Below are 20,087 nucleotides of genomic sequence, written 5' to 3' on the forward strand. Positions count from 1 at the left end.
TGCCTATTTTACAGACCTTGTCTAATAGAAAGTTAAGAATGGTTATTTAAGGGTAGTTCATGCTATTTGCATAGTACCTCAAAAGTACTAAGCACCTACCATGTTCTGTATACCCTTTCAGCCATTAGAACAATCCTTGGCTTTATACCTGTATTTCACACATATGTACAGAAATTACAAAGGCCCTCTGTAAACAGAAACTGAAAAAACACAAGCATACTTATCTTTATGTTTCACGAAACTGTATTTATGTAATTTTCCTCTGATTATTCACCTCTGTTAGTTTTGGAACATACTGAATCTCTAAAATGTTGTTTCATTTGTTGGATGAAAGGGCTGGAAGGAGAGACAGGACACATGGCAACTCATTACAGTGAATTAAATATCCTTTAATCTCTGTGATCAAATAAACATTAAATCTTATCGTGTTATTGCAGCCGGGTCTGAGGCAAAAGCTGAAGTCTTTTGCTAGACAAAAAAATTTTGAAATATTATAGCTCTAAAAACAAATTCCTCATTATGTCTAGGGGCGCCTGGTGACTCAAGTGGCTAACTCTTGATTTTGCCTCAGGTCATGATCTCACAGTTTGTGGGACGGAGCCCTGTGACAGGCTCTGCCCTAACAGCATGGAGCCTGGTTGGGATTCTCCCTCTTCCTCTCTCTCTACCCCTCCCTCTCTCTCCCTTCCTCTCTCAAAATAAATAAGTAAATACTATAACAATAAATTCCTCATTAAGTCGGAGTTAAATGAAAAAGCTAAATAAGGTGTGAGAGGCTATGCTAGAAAAAATATGTTGTCTACTGGAATTCATGCTTTCATTGGACAGCGTAGTCACTCACTGGCTAAGTTACAAGACGAAAGGTCAATGGGTACTATCAACAGAAGAAATAAAAGGTAGAAAGAAATCCACTTACCAATCCAAGCACTGGATGATTAGGTAAGTGAGGAATAAACTTTATATATATATATATAATATGTATAATATATATATGTATATATATTATATATATAACTTTATGTATATATAATACATATATTATATTAATATATATGTAATAGTGGTAAAATTACTGAACATGAGATATACCCTCTTAATAACTTTAATGCACAGCACAATATGAATAAAGAACATTTGGTATATCAATACAATGCAGTATTGTTCAGCCTTAAAAAAAAGAAGAAAATCCTGCCATATGCAACAACATAAAAGAATCCTGAGGACACTATACTAAGTAGAATAAGTCAGCCACAGAGGGAATAAACTTTTAAGACAATGACATTTGAGGAATTGTATTTTTAAAGCAGCTAGTTTTGTATTCTCTAAAACAGTGAGTATGTGCATTTGTTTAAAAATGTGCATTTTTTATAGGCAGTCTTCTTGAAAAAACACAAAATTCTTGACTTCATAGAGCCTACATTTTAACAGAAGAAAGGTGAAAAAGAATTAAGCAAATAACTGGACATGACTTGTTTCTTAGAAAGCTAAGCATCAAAAGGGGTGCCTGGGTGGCTCAGTCAGTTAAGTGGCCAACTTCGGCTCTGGTCATGATCTCGCAGTCCGTAAGTTCCAGTCCCGTGTCAGGCTCTATGCTGATAGCTCAGAGCCTGGAGCCTGCTTCTGTTTCTGTGTCTCCCTCTCTCTCTGCGTTTGCAGCAATTCATATGTGAATAGATTGTGATCAAGTATGAGTCATGCGGAGAGAACACTGTGCCAAAGAAGAAGGTGGCCAAGCACCTAGGGCTTGGGTGTGTTTGACTGCTAAATTGACAGCAAGGTCAACTTAGATCCTAATAAGATAAAAATGGAACGAAGAGGTGCTACAAACTGAGGTTGGAGCTGTACCAAGAGACAACAAGCAGCATCTTCCAGTAAAGCAGTCTCTGGATTTTCATCTAAAGACTATGAGAAACCACTAGAATGTTAAGTAAGGATGTTAGTGGCTTTGTTTTATGTTATATGGATCATTCCTCTCTCTGTCATCTGGTTGACGAGAAACAACAGTGGATCCTTAGACAAGAAGAGGATTCTGCAATTTTCCAGACAGGTTTTGAAGATGGCTACAGACAGATGATCATAGTGCAGGTAGAGAGTACTTGGTGGATTCATCACCATAATTTCAAGGGAAAGTTATATTCACAGTGGCATTTGCAATTTCATTTCCTCAAATATGATTCAGATAGAAGTCCTATTACTAGTAAATGGAAGGAAATATTTACCAACTACTGATGCTTTTCTGAAGTTTTTTTTTTTTGTACAGATATAAGAGTTAGATATATTTGGTAATCTCATATTAAGACTTAATAAATTTCGAAAGTGAGCAGAACAATGGGTAAATTGTTCATCAAATATTTGTATACCTTTGTTGGCAACATTCGAGTGTAATGAAATAACATAGCTCTGAACAATGTTTTTGTCTGCCCTTTTTGAATTGCATTTAATACAGAGTGCTTTGAGAAAATGATAGATTGACACATACAGAAACTTTGCACAGGAAGCTTTAAGTTGTAATTTTTTTTTTTCCTAACTGGAATATTATCTGGAGTTTTTACCTCTACATAAAATAAGGCACTAATACTTTGGTACTCTATTAAAATGTAGTGTCATTTTGATGAATTAGGTAATGGGCTGACATCAATACATCAAAACAATGAGTTCCAGGAGAGATTCAAAAAGCCTTATGAGCTTAAACCCAAAGATACTGAATGTTGAATGCTAAGTAGTAGTTAGCAACAGAATATGGAATTTGAGAATGTTAATGTGTATACATGAATTAAATCTACCGTGGCCAAAGGCTATGTATGTTATTCTCTATATTAATTAATATCAAGTAAAAAATCAAAATAATCACATACATATGAAAAATGGAATCTCGATCAAAAATCTGTGTTATTAAATTTGTTGTTTTATCACTTTAAAGAATATGGTGGTGTGAATATGAAATGAGGTAGTTGACTAATTACACAATACAAAGTAGATCTACAAAGTAATTCACTTAAATAATGATAGAATCTGGGGCGCCTGGGTGGCGCAGTCGGTTGAGCGTCCGACTTCAGCCAGGTCACGATCTCACGGTCTGTGAGTTCGAGCCCCGCGTCAGGCTCTGGACTGATGGCTCAGAGCCTGGAGCCTGTTTCCGATTCTGTGTCTCCCTCTCTCTTTGCCCCTCCGCCGTTCATGCTCTGTCTCTCTCTGTCCCAAAAAAATAAATAAAAACGTTGAAAAAAAAATTAAAAAAAAAAAAATAATGATAGAATCTGAATTTGAAGGGTTATTTTGCTTTATGAACTACAGCGAAAGAAAGCATAGTCCTGATGACTGGATGACTACGTACAATTGCTTTCATGACTGGGAGGTTCCTTTTTTGCCTGTTGCTATTGGCTTGCTCTAAGATCTCCTATAGCTTGGTTTATTGCAAGTCTCAATAGTTCTCTTAGTAAGAATGGAATAATTCACCATTCTCCAATTTTCTCCTAACTTTAATTTGAAATCAAGAAGGTGTGGTGTATAAAATACTGTAGTGCAGCTATGACATAGGTAACAGCCTTAGCAAAGGCAATGAGTTATGCTAACCTAGAAGTAACTATTAATCTTCCTTATTTTTTAATACATTTATTTATTTATTTATTTATTTATTTATTTATTTTCAACATTTATTTATTTTTGGGACAGAGAGAGACAGAGCATGAACGGGGGAGGGGCAGAGAGAGAGGGAGACACAGAATCGGAAACAGGCTCCAGGCTCTGAGCCATCAGCCCAGAGCCCGACGCGGGGCTCGAACTCACGGACCGCGAGATCGTGACCTGGCTGAAGTCGGACGCTTAACCGACTGCGCCACCCAGGCGCCCGATACATTTATTTATTTTTGAGAGACAGAGAGAGACAACATGAGCAGGGGAGGGGCAGAGAGAGAGGGAGACACAGAATCCAAAGCAGGCTCCAGGCTCCGAGCTGTCAGCACAGAGCCTGACATGGGGCTAGAACCCAGGAACTATGAGATCATGCCCTGAGCTGAAGTCGGAGGCTTAACCGAGTCACCCAGGTGCCCCAAATCTTCCTTTTTTAAAATATGAAATTTATTTTAAATCGGTTTCCATACAACACCCAGTGCTCATCCCAACAGGTGCCCTCCTCGATGCCCATCACCCACCCCCCCTCCCTTCCACCCTCTCATCAACCCTCAGTTTATTCTCAGTTTTTTTTTTTCTTTTTTTTCAACGTTTTATTTATTTTTGGGACAGAGAGAGACAGAGCATGAACGGGGGAGGGGCAGAGAGAGAGGGAGACACAGAATCGGAAACAGGCTCCAGGCTCTGAGCCATCAGCCCAGAGCCCGATGCGGGGCTCGAACTCACGGACCGTGAGATCGTGACCTGGCTGAAGTCGGACGCTTAACCGACTGCGCCACCCAGGCGCCCCTATTCTCAGTTTTTAAGAGTCTCCTATAGTTTGGCTTTCTCCCTCTCTAACTTTTTTTTTCCCTTCCCCTCCCCCATGGTCTTCTGTTAAGTTTCTCAGGATCCACATAAGAGTGAAAACATATGGAATCTGTCTTTCTCTGTATGGCTTATTTCACTTAGCATAACACTCTCCAGTTCCATCCACATTGCTACAAAAGGCCACATTTCATTCTTTCTCATTGCCAAGTAGTATTCCATTGTGTATATAAACCACAATTTCTTTATCCATTCATAGTTGATGGACATTTAGGCTCTTTCCATACTTTGGCTATTGTTGAGAGTGCTGCTATAAACATTGGGGTACAAGTGCCCCTATGTATCAGCACTCGTGTATCCCTTGGGTAAATTCCTAGCAGTGCTATTGCTGGGTCATAAGTAATTTTCTTATTGCTATAGTAAAAATACTGAATAAATTTGTGTTCTTAGAGTAAGTGTATATGCATGTATTTATGTTTTCATTTGAGTGTGTGCAGATGAGGTAAGAGTTCAAAGTTATTTGAATCACAGGATGAAGAAATGAGATATAGAGTCAATTCCTGTTATCTATAGTAGTTGTATTCTATAAAGTCACCATGAACACTGAATTAGTGAGTACCAAATCCTTATTCCTAGGGAAAATACAGGGTTGGGTTTTGGAAGACTTTGGTCAAAACATTTTATCAATACATCAATACATAACCTTGTTTTATGTGCATTTATTTTATTTTTTTTAAATATTTATTTTCGGGGCGCCTTGGTGGCTCAGTCGATTAAGCTTCCCACTTTGGCTCAGGTCATGATCTCACGTTTCCTGAGTTCAAGCCCCTCATTGGGCTCTGTGCTGACAGCTCAGAGCCTGGAGACTGCCTCAGATTCTGCATCTTCCCTCTCTCTCTGTCCCTCCCCCGCTCACACTGTCTCTCTCTTTCAAAAATATAATAAACAAATTTTTAAAATATTTATTAATTTTTGGGAGAGTGCAAGCAGGGGAGAGGCAGATAGAGGGGGACAGGGGATCAGGAGTGTAGTCTGCACTAACAGGCTGACAGCAGCAAGCCTAATGTGGGGCTCGAACTCACGAGATCATGGCCTAAGCCAAAGTTGGTCGCTCAACCGACAGAGCCACCCAGGTGCCCCATGTGCATTTATTTTTAAAGATACCTTATTTAATACATATTGTTGATTCATTAATGCTGCACTCACAGCCAACACATTAACTCATGACTCAGTGAAGCTTACTTAATGTACTTATTTTCCCTGTAAGGTGCATCATACTTTATTGCATTTAGGAAAACTACACAGTACCCAACACTACACTTAGGAGCCATCTTAAACAGCTGGAATCACCATCAACAAAAACAACAAAAGACAGAAAAATGAAAGAAATTTGGCAGTAATTATAACGCAGAAAGGACATGTTTACCGTATGAAAACTTGAACGACCAGGTTTAACTTCACCTGGGAATGTGAGCATTAGGTCACATAGATTTTTCACTATTCTGTGCATGTGCATGTCCACAAATGGCCATGAAACACTCCAAGTGTTGAGTTAGGATTACAAAGCATTTTAGCAAGTAGGTAAATTCATGAACATGAAATTGCTAATAATGGGGATATGCTGTTTAGTCCTGGAGAGTAGACACGTTAGTGAAGGTAGAGCACCAGCATATATCAAGTTTCTTTTTTTTACAGAAGAAACTGACATTTTTTAAGTAAAAACTTCCATCTTAGTCTTCAAGCTCAAGTTCAAGGGAATTATGACTATGTGAGTCTTGCCCTTCTAATGTTCTGATTTGAAAAGGTTTGAGAACACTGGTTTTCTGTTATTTAGAAACACTAGACTCAGAATAAAAAAAAATTCTTTCCTTAATACTTACTTGCCTTCAAATAAATCATGAAGTAGTTTTGAGGAATTTTTTCCCCTTACCTGTGAATTGGGGTAAATAATACTTGTCATGTCTATATGTCCATTTCGTGATCATTCAAGACAGTCACTGACGGCCCATTATAAGTCAGCACAAATAGAGTGGAGTTATGACTCCCTGACTCCACCTGTGTTGACTCATGTCAGTCATAAATTCGACTACAGGACAGATATTGGAGGAAGTATGTTACACATCAATTCAAAAAGTTTTGATTAAGTACCTATATTTTATTAGGCACTGTTAATTGCAGGCATGTACCAGTGAACAAAATAACCCTGGTCTACTGCCTTTGGAGAATTATAATTTACGGTGCCTCATCAATCACAGTGTAAAAATAGCTGCTGGTTTTTGTACATACCTGTATAGGTCTACTCAGATTGCTTTAATGACCATTAGGAACACTCTTATACTTAAACAGAAATATCTACTGGTTTGAAATATTTTGTGATTAAAAACATGGTTATTATTTTTAAATCAGTTGAGGAAAGGAGATCCAAGCCAGCTCTATTCCATCATTGAAATAGTCTATTAATATTGATCTTGAAATATTAGTCATTGAATTAATATTAATATTTCTTAGTTCCAGAAAATATTCTAAATATGAATGACCACTACAGATGGCATAAAAAGTTCACCATATCTTTATAACTGCATGGAAGGACTCCTGTCTGTATTTTGAAGAATATAAAGAGGGTAAAGTGATTGGGAAAGGAAAACTGAACAGCCTGTAAATTGTATACATACAATACACACATAAAAATGAATAGATATAGGGGTGCCTGGGTGGCGCAGTCGGTTAAGCGTCCGACTTCAGCCAGGTCACGATCTCGCGGTCCGTGAGTTCGAGCCCCGCGTCGGGCTCTGGGCTGATGGCTCGGAGCCTGGAGCCTGTTTCCGATTCTGTGTCTCCCTCTCTCTCTGCCCCTCCCCCGTTCATGCTCTGTCTCTCTCTGTCCCAAAAATAAACGTTGAAAAAAAAATTAAAATAAAAAAAATGAATAGATATAGATACAGTTATATATTGTGTGCATACAGCAATTTAATGTTTTTAGAGCACATTTTGAGGATTTATGATATGTCAGTTAAGTTTTTGTCTTTTTATTGGTGTACAATTTACCAGGATTACTTAAACCTGAAGGCAAGAACATCTGTCTAACTTTTACAGTCAAGTTCTAGGACCAAAACTTTACCTCTTTCTCTGTCCATATATTTTGCTAAGCCATGAAACTTGGGATATGATTATTATATATAAACATATCACCAATATTCCACTATTGATATTGAATAAGCAAAACAAAAATACTCTTGAGGTTTGGTCAATATTATCATCATCTTATACAAATGTCAAAGTCCAAATGAGAAGTTCTACGCTTGAGGAACTTTCCAACCAAGTACCAGCAGTTTTGGTGGGTATGTGTCAAGGAAACATTTGGAAATGCCTGGAACCATTTTTTTTCAAAGAGGGCCTTTAACTGATAAACTCAGAAATATAAAGGACATGTGATTAAAATTTATAATATTCTAATGTGTGCTCCCAGATAAATATATTTTAGGAAATGAATTGCCAAGATGCTTTAAAATTATATTTCACATTAAATAATTGCATAAAGTTTAATGAAGATAGATTTCTATCTATTGATCCTTCTAGCTATCCAAACGGCACATTGATCTCAAATGCGTCTTTATTTACATAATATGAAGGAAGGTGTGTTATTATTGGACAGGGGAGCAATATCATTTCCTAAGGAACTTACAGGTAATTTTAAGCAAATAATACTAAATTTTTTTAAAAGCTAAGGATTAATATAAATGCTCTTCTATACCAGTAATGTTTATGAATGAGCTTATACTTAATCAATTGTATAAAAGTTAATAGAAACAAATTGATTAGTACAAATTCTATTTTTAACTAATTATATTATCTGACTTTGCACAAATTGCTCTCTTCCTGTTGTCTGTCAACCTCACCTGCCTTCTCTGTGGGAAAGCTCCTAAATTCACTTTATAAATACAGTGGTGACAACACTGACTTAAAAGATAAGCACAAAATATGTTGTCACCACTGATGTGTTTATGTACACCTGCATTGCAACTGGGACAAATATTTTTGTCTTGGAAACAAAGCCAGGTGAGCTTGAAGTAACTTGTCTGTTTTAACCACTGAGCCATTAAATTTTTAATGACTTTAAGGTTTTAAATTATAAACAACTTTCTCAAGCTTTTTTTTGGATCTCTGTAAAAAGCAGATTGATATGAAAAAGAAATACATACAAAGAAGAAAACAAGGAAATAAGATAGTCTTATTTTGGTTGCTTGTGTTGACATTTCCTAAGTAGTATCAGTTGATATTAAAATATAAGTTAGGATGTGCAAAGGCTCTAATGGAGAAATTGGCAAAAAGAGAAATATATATATATATATATATATATATATATATATATATATAAAATTCTTAGATATTTATTTATTTTTGAGAGACAGAGACAGAGCACGAGTGGGGAAGGGGCAGAGAAAGAGAGGGAGACACAGAATCTGAAGCAGGCTTCAAGCTCTGGTATGTCAGCTCAGAGCCCAATGTGGGGCTCAAACTCATGAACTGTGAGATCATGACCTGAGCCGAAATTGGATGCTTAACCAACTGAGCCACCCAGGCACCATGATTAAATGTCCAACTTTTCACATTCTCATGACAATAATTTCAAGCAAGGTATTGCTCATTATATTACCTGTTCAAAGGCATTTAAAAGTGATGGCAAGGAATTTAAGTCTACTTCCTTTCAGAGCTATCTTAATTTTATTTTTAATTTATCAGGGTACAGTCAGGTAAACAAATTCATGCCAGGTGTTTCAATGGAGGGAATTTAATATGGAAAATTCCAGAATTTTATAACAGGAAAAGGGTAATTAGAGAAGAATGAAGAAATCTCCAATTTAACAACTACTAGAGGCTACTACCACTCTTAGGGTTGAAGAAACATTGGGAAGGAGGTAGTGGTACCAGTTTCAGGAGTTAGAACTTGTAGTGAATGGAGGGGCCAGAGCAGATGTACGTGACAGGACCTGGGACCATAGAAACATAGTTGGTGTGGTGAGAGCTGGCAATGCAGAAGATGCTGCCAGAGATGCTGCCTGAGGAAGGAATGTGTAACAGACACCTACTCGTCAAATTTCCTTCCATCCCTAAATCTAATGCATTGAGTGAATGAACCTAGTCAGAAGTGAATAGACAAGGGAGTCTGGGAAAAGTGTGCAGCCCCCACTGTTAGGCCAAGAAAAGCAGCGGCGAGGCAGTGAATGAAACTGAGAGCAAATGACTAACACAGTCCTTTTCTAAAATCTTTGATCTATTTATGTCTCTTGCAATTTTTAAAGTTTCTAATGTTCCCCACTGCCAACGAAAAAAAGAGTTAACCTTCTTTAGCGAGATCTTCATTTTGCAGCCTAGCACTAGCCTAATTTTCCAGCTGGTCTTCTGTCACTCCTGAACTTTCAGTCTAACACAGAGGTAAAAACTGAATGCCAGGTCCTTACCACTTAGAGTAATATCAAGTCACGAAGCCTTATTTTTGTTATTGTTTTTGTCTAGAATGCTTTGCTGGTCATCTCCCCGACCCCACCACTATCCTATCCCATGATTCTTTTTTTTTTTTTTTAATTTTTTTTTTCAACGTTTATTTATTCTTGGGACAGAGAGAGACAGAGCATGACCGGGGGAGGGGCAGAGAGAGAGGGAGACACAGAATCGGAAACAGGCTCCAGGCTCCGAGCCATCAGCCCAGAGCCCGACGCGGGGCTCGAACTCACGGACCGCGAGATCGTGACCTGGCTGAAGTCGGACGCTCAACCGACTGCGCCACCCAGGCGCCCTCCCATGATTCTTTATACCTTAGGAAGTCAATTCAAATGTGTTTCTGTGGATGTTTTTTGACATGCACGTAAAATTAATTACTTTACTGTGATGAACCATATTATTAGTATAATGTTTATAATATTATTATTAATGATATATTTTCATTTCTATTAATAAACAACTTCTTCAGGGCACAGACCAAGTCAAGAAGCACAGAGAATGGGTTATTATCAGTTGTCAGTAAATGTTAAATATATGAATGGATTATGTTTTCTTAGGATCCAAAAATTATATTTGAGTTCCAAGAAAATTTCCAATGTATTAATCATTGTGGTGACTTTCTTTTTGCACCTGCAGGGTTAATGCTCTGCAGGTTCTCAAGACTTACACTGATATACAGAAAAGCAAACTATTTAATTTTTGCACTACCGACCTCTTTCCTAATTAGTATTTTATCAGACGTTTTCTTTAAAAACACTATGTTCCCAGTAATATAATATTTGCAATCTCACATGGTTGGTAGGATATCATTATTGTCATTTGCAAACTGGTACATAATCAATGATGCCTGCAGACCAAAGAAAGATGATCATGAACCTTGAGTTTATTAGTGATAGCCATCATTTCTTTTCTACTCACATCTATTTCTACTCTGCCCAGAGTCTGAATAAAGAAGCCCTATGTAGTATAAGAACACAATTCTCTAGCTACGAATGACTGAGTCACAGATAAATTATTGACTCAAACTGGGAGGAAGTGTCCCTTAGCAATGTCTGAAGGTTCTATCCCTCCCTAGCACTATGTTTGCATTTCAGGTAAGAAGAGGGAGAGATAGTAAGTAAGAATGCCTTTTTTCCAAATGCAAAGTTTTTCTCAATCAATTCCAGTTCGATTTCACTTTGTGTTTCCTTGTGTTACATGGCAGCCCTTACAATAAAAGAAAGCGAGAGTGGTGTGCCTCAGTGGCTCAGTCAGTTAAGTGTCCGACTTTGGCGCAAGTCATGATCTCACAGTTTGTGAGGTTGAGCCCTGCCTGGGGCTCTCTGCTGTTAGCATGGCCCCATCTTGGATCCTCTGTCCCCCTCTCTGCCCCTCCTCCGCTTGTGGGCACATGCATGTGCATGCTCTCTCTCTCTCAAAAATAAATAAACATTAAAACAAATAAAAGAAAGTGAGAAATTATGGTCTTGGCTTTTTTTTTTTAATTTTTTTCAACATTTATATTTATTTTTGGGACAGAGAGAGACAGAGCATGAACGGGGGAGGGGCAGAGAGAGAGGGAGACACAGAATCGGAAACAGGCTCCAGGCTCTGAGCCATCAGCCCAGAGCCCGACGCGGGGCTCGAACTCACGGACCGCGAGATCGTGACCTGGCTGAAGTCGGACGCTCAACCGACTGCGCCACCCAGGCGCCCCTGGTCTTGGCTTTTCAATCTCTATAGTGGAGGAAGGAAATTGAAAAAGGAATGCAGATGGCATTCTGAATGAGCGAACACACAGCATCTGACCAAACAGCATGGAGATTTGGAGTTAGGAAGCACAGTGAGGCAGTAGAGGCCTTTAAAGGTAATGAAATCTCCTCCCTAAGCCGCATGCAAACCACATTCTCCAATGTAGAAAGTAAAACTTTTGCAGAGGAAAGCGGTATGTAGAGATGAGACTAGAAGAGAACAGAAAGGAAAAAAGACCACGTGGCCCAGGGTAAGAGATAAAGAGAACAGCCGTCTGACGTTTCATTTGCTAAGCAACCAGGTAAAATTCTAGTAGGAAGATTTCCAAGATTCATATCTTCAGAAAAACTTGTCTTTATTTAAGACGGCTCAAAAGAGTTTTTGTTGTTGTCGTTGTTGTTTCTTTACAATCAAGTTTCCTGGTTTACAGAAGAGCTGATGGAGATGGAGAGTCAGCCAACATCTTTTCTGTCTCTTCAATACGTGTCCCCGCCCTCATATACTCTATGAACTTACAGGAAAACCCATTCAATGACTGTATTATTACATTTCTCTATTGTCTTCTCCATTTAAAATTATCAGCAATCTTGAGAAGAATTGTTTTAAAGGATAGCTTTTTCCAAGTATCTAAACATTTAGCTAATCATTTAGCATTTAATGGGAATTTGTCAAAAGCAAAATTAAGACGAATGAAATGCAATGAAACATCTGTTCTTTTCTTCTTACCTCATGATACGCTACTTTAATTCTTAGTAATGTCTCCTCATAAAGTTTCCTTTGTAAATATTAGGGTCTGTGAAAATGCAGCCAGAGGTTATTACTTATCATTCTCTTAATATATATTTCTCCTTTTACTTGATATGCTTCATTTCTGTTTAATACACATCTATGGGATATTAGGGAATTCAACGCATTAACCCAAACATTACCTGACAGATTTTAGCAATTCTCTCTGTGGAAGTTTGTTTCCTCCTTGATGCTTTTTCAAACATCCTTCCTAAAGCAATGCAATTGCTTGTAAGATCAATACATCTTTTTGGAAGGAGCCATCTGATTACCAGGAACAAAGCACATAATATAAACTTTAAAAATATATGATCTGTTAGAACTAGAATGGCTAAAAGGGAATCAAAGCCTGTTTTGTTTGTTTTGTTTTAGTAACTTAGTAGGGGTATCTGGGTGGCTTAGCCGGCTAAGTGTCTGGCTCTTGATTTCATCGCAGGTTGTGATCCCATGGTTGGTGAAATAGAACGGGTTCTGTGCTGACAGTGCAGAGCCTGCTTGGGATTCTCTCTCTACTTCTCTCTCTGCCCCTCCCCCACTCACGCTCTGTCTCAAAATAAATAAATAAACTTAAAAAGATAAATAAAATAACTTAGTAATGATTCGATATTTGGTGATAGATAATACTGAAAGAATTTTTATTTTTCTAAAAGTTTTGCTTATTTTGCATCACTTTTTATGATACTAAGCATCCCATTTGCAATTTCTGCTTCAATTTTGTTCACAAATTATGCATCCTATAGACACATCTTCCATGTATGTCTGTATGTATAATACATACTCAGCCTAGATCACTGAATTATGGATAGAAGATAAAAGAAAAATATTTTATCATTTTCCTCTATGACATCACATGACAGCTTTAAAAAGGACATGGTAATATTTGAAATATGTCTAATAGTTTCATGCATTTAAAGACATAAAGTCACATAATTTCTGTGAGTTTCCCATTCCAGAGTAATTATAGATAGATATTTAAAAAATACCTATTATATGTATTAAATGCATATCCAACATACCATCAATAGCTGATTTAAAGAGTAAGAGATCAACAGTAGAGTTCAGGATCTTTTAGAACTACACTATATCATGTTCTTGTTAAGAAGAAATTACTAAATATAACAATTTCACTGGTATCGATTAAAAAAAACTTTTAACATTTAAATGGAAACAATGCAAGATTTCCAATCTCTGCGATGTAATTTTTTTGTTCTCTAATAATAGAAAGGGGATGTCAAACATAGAAGGCAGTATGAATAGTAAAACCTACACTATGCCAATCGATAGTTAAAATATATCCTAAAATATAATTACAATTTGAAAACAAAATAGTATTTTCACTGTTTTGAAAAAAATCAAACAAAAAGCAAATGTTGCATTTCAGAAAATATGCTCCTTTGTATTGTTTTTGAATACACACATGGAAACTGGGTAATTAAAAAAAAATTAATGTGTATTTTTGAGAGAGAGAGAGACAGATCGTGAGCAGGGGAGGGGCAGGGAGAGAGGCAGACACAGAATCTGAAGCGGGCTCCAGGCTCTGAGCTGTCAGCACAGAGCCCGACGTGGGGCTCAAACTCATGAACCGTGAGATCATGACCTAAGCCAAAGTCGGACCCTTAGCTGACTGAGCCACCAAGGTGCCCCGAAAAAGGGTAATTTAGAATAATAAGGATACTGCCACATGGACTCTCAAGTGGCAACCTGTAGAGCTCTTTCCCCTTTAAGGATTTTTTTAATATGGTTCAGGAATTTAAATTCAAATATTAATCTTTTATTCAACATCTATTTATTGTGATCCTGCCATATACTACCCATTTTGTGTTAGGATATAACTGTGAATTGGGTAAGGCACAGTCTCTACTCTTATGATGCTTATCACCTACTTGATAAAAGAGATTAATCAGAGAACACTTATAGAAAATATTTAGAATAAAGAAACTTTGAAATGAAATTTCCAATGTGAAGAAAATAGATCAAGGTCTTTACGAGAGTGAAGGATGGTGAGGTGGGGTGCTATTTTAGATTGGAAAGTTAAGGAAGGCGACTTTGAGAAGGTGACAGTTGAAGAACTTGGCCACATGCAGATGTGAAGAACTTCTGGAGCAAAGTAAATATCTGTTCACTGAAGGAAGCTTTGCACATCTCATAACTGAAAGGCGGCTGATGTGGCTGAAACTTCAGGGAGAGCAGTGTGAATTGAATACCAAAAGGTAAGCAGGGGCTTGATTATTTAGATCCTTGAAGGCCATGGAAAACATGCGGGTTTAACCTTACATACATATTAAAAGCCTTAAAGTAGGCATGTATTTTTACTTAAGAATAGCGGAAGAGTCAGATATAGTTGGGGATGGAGCAAGTAAAGTAGAATGAATACAAATATGATGAACCATTACAGAATTTCAGACTGATGAAAGACATAATAGGGTTTATAAGACAAAAGTTTAGCAAAACTATGAATGGTGATCAGAAGGGTGTGATGGTAGTAAGGAAGACCAATTAGGTAACCATCTTAGTAATCTAGAGAGAAGTAACCTAAGTCTTACTTCAGAAGTACAGAGGAGGTCCCCATTTGTAAGACATTTATGAAGTAGAATTAAGGGCAGTAAGATCCTGAGTTCCTGGTTAGACATAAGAGAGAGATTTTTATATATGTAACTATAGGCACATAAACAGATAAAAATAGTAATTGCAAATATGTACATGAATTTTGAAGGAAAAAGGATACATTTTATAGAGAATTAGTTTCATAACTTGTAGTATAGGGGCGGGAGATACTCCCTAGGCTGTTCATAACTGTTCAGAAAAGACACTATTTCAACTGAGACTAGGAAAAAGAAGAGGTATAAGCACCCTTTAGGAACAAGATGAACTGCTATTCGAAATGTGGTTCTGATGTCAAGACTGATGAAGCTACATACACACCAAAAAGAAATGGAAGGTTTTTTCTACATGATGAGGCTCTCGGAGAGCAAAGCAATCCTCTCAAACTGATCTAAAAATGGCTTGAGCGAGAAGGAAAGGGGACTTGTTGGGGGGCGTGACTGGGGTCATAAGAAGGGTTCATATGCACAGAAAGGGGGTTGCAGTAGTATGAAACTACGACTGGTACCACCCAGGCTTTCTTAGCAGCTTGTCCATCCATGGAGCTGAAGAGGAAAGGGAAAGTGTGAGTCTTAAAAATGGTCAGAAATCAAACATCCAAAACTAGAGACTCTCTTATGGAAAGCTATCTTTGGACAGAGTTGGATGATGGCTCGGAAGAGGGCTGGTTTAATTCTAGAAAGAAGGAAAATTAAGCACTCAAACCTTGAGGCCTGAGAGAACTGAGCCTGATCAAAGCAAAATACTAGTGTGGACACAGTACGGTACATAAAGGTGAGGAAATGTCTAAAAATTTCTAGCATTTTTTTCCCATTTCTTAACCAGGATGTCATTCAGAATAACATAATTAGAATGGGCACTAGCCTCAGCTCTAGAATAAGATCCTACTGGTTTTCTGTAAGCCACTAACTAACTTTCTAGTAGTCAGATCACATACAAGCCTAAGAGGTATTGCGAAGACGGAAGTACCCAGATCAGTAGGCACCTCGTTAGGAAGTTCACCCACTGGTTTTCTCCCAACGGACACAAAGTATTTCATTCTTTTAAAATTGGTATAGCCCTAGCACTAGCTCCTATAGACTCATCTTTTAATATTTTCTACAAGTGAAGGATGTGGACACTGCAACTTAGGATAAAAAATGAGAACAAAGATATAAACATTTCAAATAATAACATTTCTTAAATTTTAATATATATATGAAGTATAAAAATGAAAGGCATTGAATATATGACTTGCATTCTCTTAGTTTCAGAAACATGTATATTATATAGGAATATGACTAGTCCATATATAAAATCATGTAAGTTTTAAAAAGATTTCTTTTCCTCTGGATGCAAATATCCTCATTCCTCTTCTCCTGATTCAGTGAGCACCACAAGCTGAATTTCAGCTCCTCTGTGCCACTCAAGAAGCTCTTGCACAGTGCACAACTTGAAGCCGTGCACAGTTTGGCCTTAATGTTACAATTCTTGAAAAATAATAATGTAAATTTTATATTTTGAAAATTAGGGAAGAAAAGAATAGTTGTCTTGCAAGTAATAGCAATGAGTTATTATATTGGTATATCTTATTCTATTCCTTATTATGTTCTATATACATTATGTATATTCTAATTCTATATCTATATATTCTACTGATATAGATATATAACTTTAATGCATTTCAAGAAAATATTTGAATATTTCAGATTATTAACATCAGGTTCTGCAAAGCCTTCTGCTAGAGGAAAAACAAGAAACAGCAGCCACTGGTCTTCTGTTCTGAGAAAAGGAATTGGTGAGAAAAATGACTTCCTTCATTTCTTATTCCTTTTAGTTGTGGGTTGATGGTGAAATTATCTCCAGTGTAAAAAGGAAGGACTCTTTTGGATATTTCCTTTAAAATATCACTAGAAAATCCTTCCTTGCGCTTTTTTCATAGATGATGGACACAAAGCAGTGACATACATATATGCATGAGCAAAATCACCAGCTGAAATTAACTTTTATTTCCCTGTGGGAACATAACAGAAAATAAGTTGGAATTTCACTTTCATTGTTACTTTTTTTTTTATTTTATGAAAATACTAATTATCCTCAATAGGAACTCTGGTAATACATTATTTAATCTTTCTTTGTTGAAATAACCCAAATGCTGTCAGACTATTCAAAATAGGTTTGTCAGTTTTTAAAAGGCAGTCTTTCTGTCAAATGTGGGTGGAGAGGTTGATGAAATTACCTGACAAAATTCATTGGTAAATAATAATTCAGTTTGCACTATTAAAGCATTTTTCATTTTACAGCTGTGATTAAAAGTCTTCGCTTTTTCTTTTGCATCTTATGATGTTTTGGGAGTATATAAATAAAGCTACAATGATTTTTTTCCCCACTGAAAGAGACTTTATATAAACATGTCTTAAGCAAAAAGGGAATTCATTTTTATGGTTGATTTTTCACAGTGACTCAAAAAGACAGACTTTTTACTACAAGTGTATAGCATATTTAAATTGAGAAACCCTTCTTATCTAAGAATTGGTTTTCTCTTTTCCACAGTACTTTTTTTGTGAATCCTCTAGCTGTCTGTATTTTAATGAGAATGCTTATGACCAAAGGAATATATGGATTAAATCAGGCACAATAAGCCATTTGCAAGATCAAAGTAAATGCCTTTTGGTAAAAAACTGTGTGCCCAGACTGTGTTGATAACTGAAGAGTTCTAGTTAAATAAAAAACGCTGACTTATCTTAAAAGTCCACTTTCATAAATCTGCTTGGCCTAAGATTTTGAAGAGCTTCTAAAAGGAATATTTTATTATGTTGCAAAATAATTTAATTGGCCAAATTTCCTAACAGAGTAGAAAACATATAAATATTTCCTTGTAATACAGTGTCTCTACATATTTATAAAAAGTTTGCAATCAAAAGGAAATGAATCAGCAAACTTATTTCAACGTACTTATAACGTTGAAATTTGTAACTGATGAGCAAAGATTAAAGATTCATACATTTTATTGTGTGAGAATGTTACAAAAGCCTAAACTACAGCTGATAAAAATATATAATGAATTTATAAGGTTTTTGAAAATCAATTGCCTGATACTTGCCAAGTGAATTTTTACATACTCCCATCTTAAACAACTATAAAAATGTTAATTATTCATCTAAAATTATAAAACTATGATTGTACAGAAGTAACAAATATAAGCTCTGAAATTAAAATAGGTGTGTTTAATACTGTATTCATTTATGGAATAATGAAATTTTAAAATAGTGGCAATAAGGGAGAAATGATTATAATATTTTTCATTATCTAAAATAGTATTTGGAAATATTTTATTACAAGAAGACACATTTAATAAATGCATTACCAAATATTTCTGTTTAAACACAATATACAATATCAGTTTCAAAAATCATATGATTAAAGTTGCTTCAATTAAAATTTAAAAGAAAGTTTACAAATTTATTTGCAAATACATATTTTTATAAAGTCATATTAAATTTATAAAATAAAAAATTTTTAATTGATTATTTTTCCTTTTCATACTGAACAAATATAACTATGATTCTCATAAATTGAGATGCAATGACCTTAAGCAAAACAAAATGTAATAAGAATATTGCATTTATTTTGTTAAAGGAGATTCAATCATTCTTCTTTCATTTATGTAGTAGTATCATCATTACTAAACATAAATTTGAAATGCAGAGGGAATATATAGAAGAGAATGTAAAACCACAACTAGAAAGAAAATGGACATGAAAAAAAGTGCTTGGATCCTCAGGTCAAGGGGAGCCTACATACACTTTAGTTAAAAAAAAAAAAAAAACATAATCACGATATCATCTACCTTGTACATCATTTTATCATTCTAATCTCCATCGAGTATGTTGGTTAAGCTTTGGGTAGCTCACTTACTTCACTACCAAGAGCCTTGCTGAAATTCACTCCTGTGGCAGATGGCAGAGGCTGTCCTTGTCCCAGGTATAACTCATAGATCTCTCAGTGTGCAACTTCCAAATGCCTGAAGGCTTTTGTCTCTGGAACTACTGCAAGCAGAACCTCCAAGGAATGAACACGATCAGCAGTCCTAAAAAAGCCTTTTCTTATTTCATGTAAACAGAGTCTCGCTGTCTTTACCTTTAGGTAGAAAATTTTAAGGTGTTTTTTTGTTGTTGTTGTTTGGTTTTTTTGTTTGTTTGTTTTTTGGGTTTTTTTTCTTTGCATTATTTCCACATTTTTTCTATGGGATTAAGTTCCTTGTTCATAATTACTATACATAAAACTGAACTATGCCTAGAGGTGACAAGAAACAAATGCGTACAGTAAGTTATTTCTCCATACACTATGTTGAGTATTTACTTTAAAGTAATTCACCAGGTTTACAAACCCATTAGTTTTAAATCTATTCATTTTAATTCAACAGGGTTTATCAACAGTAATAGGAGCTCAGTGTTGCAACACTCACAATGATGGGTCTCAAGACCCTAGACACTCTTCGTGTTTCACAGTGTTCACAAATAATTACATTTCCATTTAAAGATTCATGAAAACAGACCACATTCTGGGCCATGAAACTCACCTTAACAAATTCAAAAGAATAAAACATCGGTGCTCGCTTTGGCAGCACATACACTAAAAAAAGAATAAACATCATACGAAGCATGCTTTCAGACTACCACGGAAATAAACTAAAAGTTATAATAGAAAGATAGCTACAACACCCCCAAATACTTGGAGATTAAACAATATACTTCTAAATAGCACATGTATCAAAGAAGACATCTCAAGAGAAATTAAAAAATTTTTTGCACTAACTAGAAATGAAAATATAACCTATCAATCTCTATGAAATGCTGCAAAGCAGTATTTTGCAGAAAATTATGGCACAGGATGCATGCATTAGAAAAGAAGAAAAAGCTAAAATCAATAATCTCAGTATCCACCTCAAAAAATTAGAAAAAAAAAAAAAACCCAGCAAATTAAATCCAAGCAGGAGAAAATAAGTATTAAAAGTTAGAGCAGATATCAATGGAATTGACACAAGAAAACCA

Source organism: Leopardus geoffroyi, chromosome C2 (genome assembly GCF_018350155.1).
Source record: "Leopardus geoffroyi isolate Oge1 chromosome C2, O.geoffroyi_Oge1_pat1.0, whole genome shotgun sequence".
Classification (NCBI taxonomy): Eukaryota; Metazoa; Chordata; class Mammalia; order Carnivora; family Felidae; genus Leopardus; species Leopardus geoffroyi.